We start from the raw sequence: 6803 nt of genomic DNA, 5'->3' as shown, positions 1-6803 counted from the left end.
ATTGGGACTGTACAAAATCTAAAAAACAAGCATGATTAAGTGTGTGTGTGTGTGTGTGTGTGTCCCAGCAGTAAGTATGAGTGAGGTGGACATTATTAGGGTGGAAGGTCAGGAGCTCACAGCGGGTTTATGGCCTGTGGCTTGAGGTGAGTAAGACACATACGCACATCCGCAGCGAGTCACAGGCACCCTGTAAAAACTGTGAAAAATTTGTCTAATTAACGGATTGGGTTTAAGGTTTTCAGCTGCGTGCAGCACAGTCTGTACCCTGCTCGCTCATATCTGTATTAGTCACACACACACACATACAGAGAGAGGAGGAGAAAAAAAAAAACTGGCCCGCCTGCCAACTTATTTACAGCATGTCATTTAACTTTCAGAAAGCAGGATGTTTCGTAGATTCAAACACTTCCTGTTGTGGTGTTTACAGAGGACGTCTCCTCATGCATTATGTTAGTGGATGCCATTTGAGGTGAGTGCTTTGTTCTTTCCCGGCACACTTACGTCTTTGACATCTCAGGAGAGAGTGAGGGAAGATGAAAACAAAGGCAGACAGCGTGCTCAGTCAGAGGGAAGAGGACAGAAGGCGATGGGAAGTTGTCTACCAGATAGCTCGATCTGTTTACATTGTACTTTTAACTTTTAAACTTTTAATAGCTTTTCAATTTTTCATAAGATTTGAAGTGAATCTGCGCGTCTTTGCGCTGAAGGCTGCTCGTACAGCAGCGATGGATCAGCAGAGTCCTCGCTTCAGACGCGAATCAGTGACACATTTCTGCACAGCGCTGCTGTCTTTTCAGTGTTTCAGACCCGTTTTATTTCTTAATCTGTGTTTTGAACGACATGAAAAAGGCCACCTGAGAAAAAAAAAAAGTGGGCGAGAAAAAAAAAATCTGATTGTTGCTTGTTTTTTTTTTTTAAAACTTCGCCTCTGTTTAGGTGGTCTGATCATAAAGTGTGTGGTCAGTCTGTTCTACTTGCTCTAGGTCTATGGGTGTAGATGAGTGGTTCAGGACCATGGACAGAGGCTCAGACAATTGCACAGTCTGTTATTGGATGTTCTGCTCCTGGAGCCTCCCTCCTCCTCTTATCATCATCAATAATGCCACGAGGTACGATTACAAGAGCAATTAGAATAAAACTGGAATTTGCCGTTAAGGGGGAAAAAAAGTTAATCCGGCAAACACAAACAAAAAGCTGTAAGGTTTAAGCTCAAAGTTGATGCCATTTTATAAACTTGCTCTCATAAATCAGGATGTATGTGGATATATGAGGTAGATGCTGTGTGTCGGCCGTGCAGTCGGTGTGTCGTGGCGCCACAGACGGAGTAATGTTCACATTTTCCCAGACAGCCAGTCAGACAGTTAAAAAGTGGAGCAAACTCAGATAAGATATTTGTTCCTGAACCCGAGTCTGCACTCGCCTTCTGTTTGACAAGCGCTGCACAGGGCCAAGGTTTTTTTTTTTTTTTTCTTTTTTTGGTTCCAAACTGTTTTCATTCACCGATATCCAGCCTCTCCGCCGGCATTCCCTTCCTGATTCTATAAATTTCAGGAAATTATGATTTCACAGGTTGCAGCGGATTCTGTTATAAAAAAAAAAAAGAAAAAGAGAAGAGCCGTCCGACAAAAGCAACAACTGGATTCGATTTGCAACGCTGCTGCTGCTCAATTTCATTCGCTCACATGATGAATCTCTGGAGGATGCCGGCTATCTTTAGCTTCATCACTTGCACCAGTGCGGCACTGACTTCACAGCTGTAGGGGAAGTGAAAACACATTCAGATGGTCTCATGGTTACTCAATAGTTTCTGCAAGAACTTAGGTTTGCTGATCTCACTGTTTTTGCCAAAAAAAAAAAAAGAGGATATCTCCTGTTTGGAAAAAAATGGTCATGTCTCATATGCATTAAGTAAACAAAGAGGAATTTCACAACTTCGCCTCGAGAGGTTTCGACAGGTTTTTAATTGAGTGTGCGTTTTATAATGATGTCAGAAATGTTTGCTGACGTGTACGAGGTACCTGATAAGGGATCTTTGAACTCTACGATTTGATACCAGCTGGTTGAGTAAGAGCTAGAGAGGCTCCAATAGGACCAACGTTCACTGAGACCGCCGTGATGTCAGTCCAGGGGAGAATCGCACACAGTGGAGAAGAGGATCCTATAGCTTTAGCCTCGCTCTCATTCATCTGTTCTCTTTCCCAAGAGCGTCTTTTTAAACCAGGTATCACTGTGTCCAACACATTCTGCACCTGTGAAACAACCTGAAACTCCTCATGCCCTCCCCCACCTCCACCCTCCAGTCCTTAAACAACAGACTCATCTCATTCCGCTTATTCGTTTCGCTCTCTTCATCCATCTCTTCTCTGTCTTCCTCCACGTCTGGGCACAGCGCAGCCCTCTGTTCATCACCGGGTAGTCAGTGCCAGAGCCACTGCTCATTACAGCCCCACATCTGCACTCAATAACAGGCCACACTCTGCATGAATAACAGCAGTGTTGCAGACATGAGCGAAATGTCAGTGGAAGACTTTATTACTCGTGGGCAGAGAAGTGTGTGTTTGTGTGTGTGTGTTTGTGTGTGTGTGTGTGTGTCTGGTAGGCCTCTCTTCAGGTCCTCGCTGCTTTAGTGCAAAGACTGAGGGTAACCTAGCTTAACCTCTGACCCCGCTCTTCCCCCTGTGTGACCCTGCCCCTTGCCCCCGCCTGAACCCCCTTTTGCCTCCTCTGCCCCCTCGGCTTCTGGCAGAGATGGATGAGAAGGAGGCCGACAAGAGATCACACGCATTCTGCACCCCTCCTCAATGAAAACAAAGCGTGTGGCATTTAAGGAAGACTGGGAGAGCGGAGCTTTAATCTGACAGGCTGACAGGCCACAGCGGCCTCAGACAGACCTGGGGAACAGCTGAAGAACACAACGGTACCACACACAGAGGGGGAAAAGACGGAGGTGGGGGGTAAGTGACCCCAGATAGAGACGTTCCTCCGCATTCCTCCTGTTGTCCGAGGGAGCTGTAAATATTTGTCAGCGGCCCACAACATGCCTTTACCTTTCCCTACTGTTTCTGTTGAACGAGCCGCATATCAGAGATGCCTGTCTGAGCATCGTGACCTGCAGTGTCTCAGGTGGCAAAAAAAAAAAACCCGAGTCCCTTTTTACTCGAGTGTTTGGTTTCCCCAAAAGCACCTCCGGCTGCTTGTTTGCCCTTCAAGTAAAGAAGTAAAACATGGCCTTTCACTTTTACAACATGAAATTGTGGGAATAATGGAACGGAGGTGGAGAAGGATGTGGAGCGGTGACCCGCCTGTCAAGACGTCTAAACAAAGAGGGAGTGGAGGGTCAATCAGACAGACCTGATAAGCCCGGTCCAGGCCTCCGCTAGCCACTGTTTACTCTGCAGACATACCACTGACCCGCAGTCACTTCCTTCCAAGTTGCTTCTCAGAGATGGAGTAAAAAAAAAAAAGATGATGCAGGTTGCAAAAGTTGAAAGAGTAAACTGAAGCAGGGAAACTATCACAGCTCTGGATTTTTGCAATAACAGATTGTGTCAGAACGAGACTTGAATGCAAGAAAATCCAGAAAATCAAGATGCAGATGGAGAGCGAGCACAGAAATGAAACAAAACCAGAGGTGAATCCAGCAGCAGCTGCGTGTTGGTTTCACTGTTGGGATCTGGAAAGGTGATGTAATTTAGAGAGAATGGTTGCGGTTGCCTGTACAGAGAGAGTTTTACTGGCCCCAGGCTGGCCGTCTAGAGGGCACACACATCTCTGTGCAGACACTGGGAAACGCAGCGCCATAAAACCCAAAGAGCTCGTGTGTGGAGCGCCTCATAAATTAGGCCAAATAGCACATGAAATAATACCCCAAAACATCCATAACAGGGAGAAATCCGTAAACATCTTTTATATCACTTTGAGTAAGAACCTGGCAGCCTCTCCACTCTATCAGCTCGCTGGGTAATTATTTCGAGGGCAGGGGGGGGTGTCCCGAGAAGACTTTTTCGGTCTCTCCCATGTTTTAGATCCGCCGCTGGAGTCTCCCCGTTCTGTTTTAATGATCACCACCGCCGCCGCCGCCACGGACATAAAGCAGCGAGCATTTATCACCGAAGAGGACGTCTCACTTAAAAGGTATTTCCTGATATATATATATTTTCTTCTCTCATCATGGAAAGGGGGGAGCAGGAGGGGAGGCGAGGGGAGGAGGGGGTGAGGCTCCTCTCATCCCTGATAACATATTATCTATTGGCTTAAGACGTTGACAGGAAACAAATTCCCAGGGATGACAAAAGCCTGGAATGTGCTACAAGGAGGTTGTCTCCCACACTCCCCCTCAGAGAGAGAGACCCCCCTTTTCCTCCCCTCTAACTCCCCCCATCCCCTTTGCCTCTGAAGGATGTTTTTGTTGGGTAATTGATGCAAAGGTGCTATTGATAAGAAAGAATGAAACATCAAACCAACCTCACAGAGAAGGAGACAGGTTGGGAGGGGGGTGGCGGCGGCGGCGGCGGCGGTGCTGGTGTGTGCGGTCGATTCAAACATCTTGAGAGCAACGCCAAAGGGAGGATTATTCAGTCTTTCTTCCCCATTTCTGTTCTCACGTTTTCTGTTTTCCTTCTCTCCAACCCCTCCTCCATCAGTGTCTTTTTTTTTTTCATCCTTCCATGTGTGTGTCCATGTGTGTGTGTGTGTGTGTGTGTCTGTGTGTGTGTGTGTGTGTGTGTGTGCGCGCACCGCCGAGACCTCGTAAAAAATTTCAGGAAATGAGCGCAAAGTCTGAAATGCAAATTGCGTGTTGCCGACGGTATATTTCTCCGCCGCAAATTAGATTATGCGACAACAGCGCAGAGTTGACATCTTGTGTTCATCAAATTAATGGTTACCTAATGGTTAAGGTTAATGTGAGACTTAGCAGTCAAAGGTTTGGTTAAGGTTTATGATTGTGGTTGGGCTTTGAAAGCCGTTCGGTCATGGTTAAGTAAGAAAAAGTCACCACAGCAACATGTCTGCTCGTACCTTTCCTATGTTTCCCCTCGGCTCAGTCACGTCATCTCTTCGGGCTTTCTCTCGCTTTTTGCGCTTTCTAATGAAAAGAAAAATCAGAATCAGGAGATGTTTTTGATTTGCGCGGTTCGTCGGCGTGTATTAATGAATGAGACGGGAGACGATAGCTTCTATGGGGAGTCCTGAAACAGCCAAAATCCTCAAACTGTTCCACCTGGACTTTATAAGGCCCATGCCGGACAGACTTTGGCCTCTTTGCAGCAGACTGATGTCATAGGTCGAATTCCTGTGCAGAAGTAGGCCAGGGCCCTGTACGATAGCAGATTGCTGACTAATCATAGAGAACAAGCCGGGGAGGAGACAATGCTCAAGCTCAAAGGAGCTTTGTATTGACAGCGACTCACTGAGCGCTTCCATGCTGCTGGGGCCTCAACGACGGACGGACGGACGGACGGACGGTCGGTCCCTCGTCCGGAGAGGTTGATGCTGTTTGATTTGAAGCAACCTTCAGCAGCAACTCTTCTTCTTCTTCTTCTTTTTTTTTTTGACTGATAGGGAGTGTTTGTGTGTTTCTTGCAACTCGTGCTGAAGCATGCACGTCTGTCTCTTATCTACGCCTCGTATCTGAGAATTACAGGCTGACTTAAGTCCAAGGTAGGAGCAGAGTGTAGCCAGCATAGATTCTGTTTATTGTTCTGCTACCGAGCAGATCTCTCACTGTGGCCTCTTAGAAAGTGGAGATGCCTTTCCATTGTGAGAGGGGGGAGAGGAGAAAACAACAACAACAAAAGGAAGGGGGTAGGGGACTGTCTGCTTATTGTGTGTGTGTATTGTGCGCAAGTGCATGTGTGTGTGTGTGTGTGTGTGTGTGTGTGTGTGTGCTGGGGATGTGTTGTGTAAGGCTGAAGTTGCCCAGAGGGGGGTTTGGGCTCGCCTGCTCTTAGGGCTGGGCATGTTCCTCGAATACCGACCCTGGAATTCCACACCCTGAGGTCAGGACTTTTATTTGCAATCCCTCCTTAAACAATTCCCCAAAACACACACACATCTTTGATATTCCGCTGGCCAGGGGAGGGAAATAGCTTTTCCAACTGAAGTATTTACTCATATGCTAAGGCCAGTTAAGAAGAATTTGCTGCGAGCAACAGCTTCTCCACCAATCACACACACACACACACACACACACACACTGATACAGCCCTATCAGATAAAGCAGTGCAAGTTCTTTCAGGCAAATTATGGTGCCAAGGGTCATTTTGCACTGAAAAATGTAGATGTTTAGGAATCCATTGCTAGCAACCTTCAGACCGAGGCTGGCTGTTAACTCTAAAAGCAGTAAATTTAGTTGCGTTTGCACAGGCAAAACATGGGAACGGAAAGGGGCAGCTTCGGTACAAATTTGCCCCCTGAGCTGTTCACAGTGTTCTTAAGGCATCACTCATCCTTTCCCAACACACCATCAACTATTTAAAGATTGTATGCACCTCACTGACATGCTGTTTACTCTCATGTTTGTTGGGTATCTCTGGGAGGACATGTCGGGGCTACGTAGCTTCCCAGCTTTTACAACCAGGTCAGAATGTTACCGAGTTTCTACGTAGAACGTTCCCACAACACCAGGAAAAACCTTGACATGCTGCGCTAAAACCAATAAACAAGAACTGGGCAGATGATTGTCTTTTTTATTGCCCCCTCTGTCCTTGAGAGCAACCTAAACTCTGCAAGTCCTTCACATCTGTTGGCTTCTCTCCTGCTCTCTGTGCTCACATATTTTAATACAGTCGAATCCCCAA

The sequence above is a fragment of the Stegastes partitus genome, unplaced genomic scaffold (genome assembly GCF_000690725.1).
Source record: "Stegastes partitus isolate 25-593 unplaced genomic scaffold, Stegastes_partitus-1.0.2 Scaffold901, whole genome shotgun sequence".
Taxonomy (NCBI): Eukaryota; Metazoa; Chordata; class Actinopteri; family Pomacentridae; genus Stegastes; species Stegastes partitus.
This window is presented reverse-complemented; position numbering follows the sequence as displayed.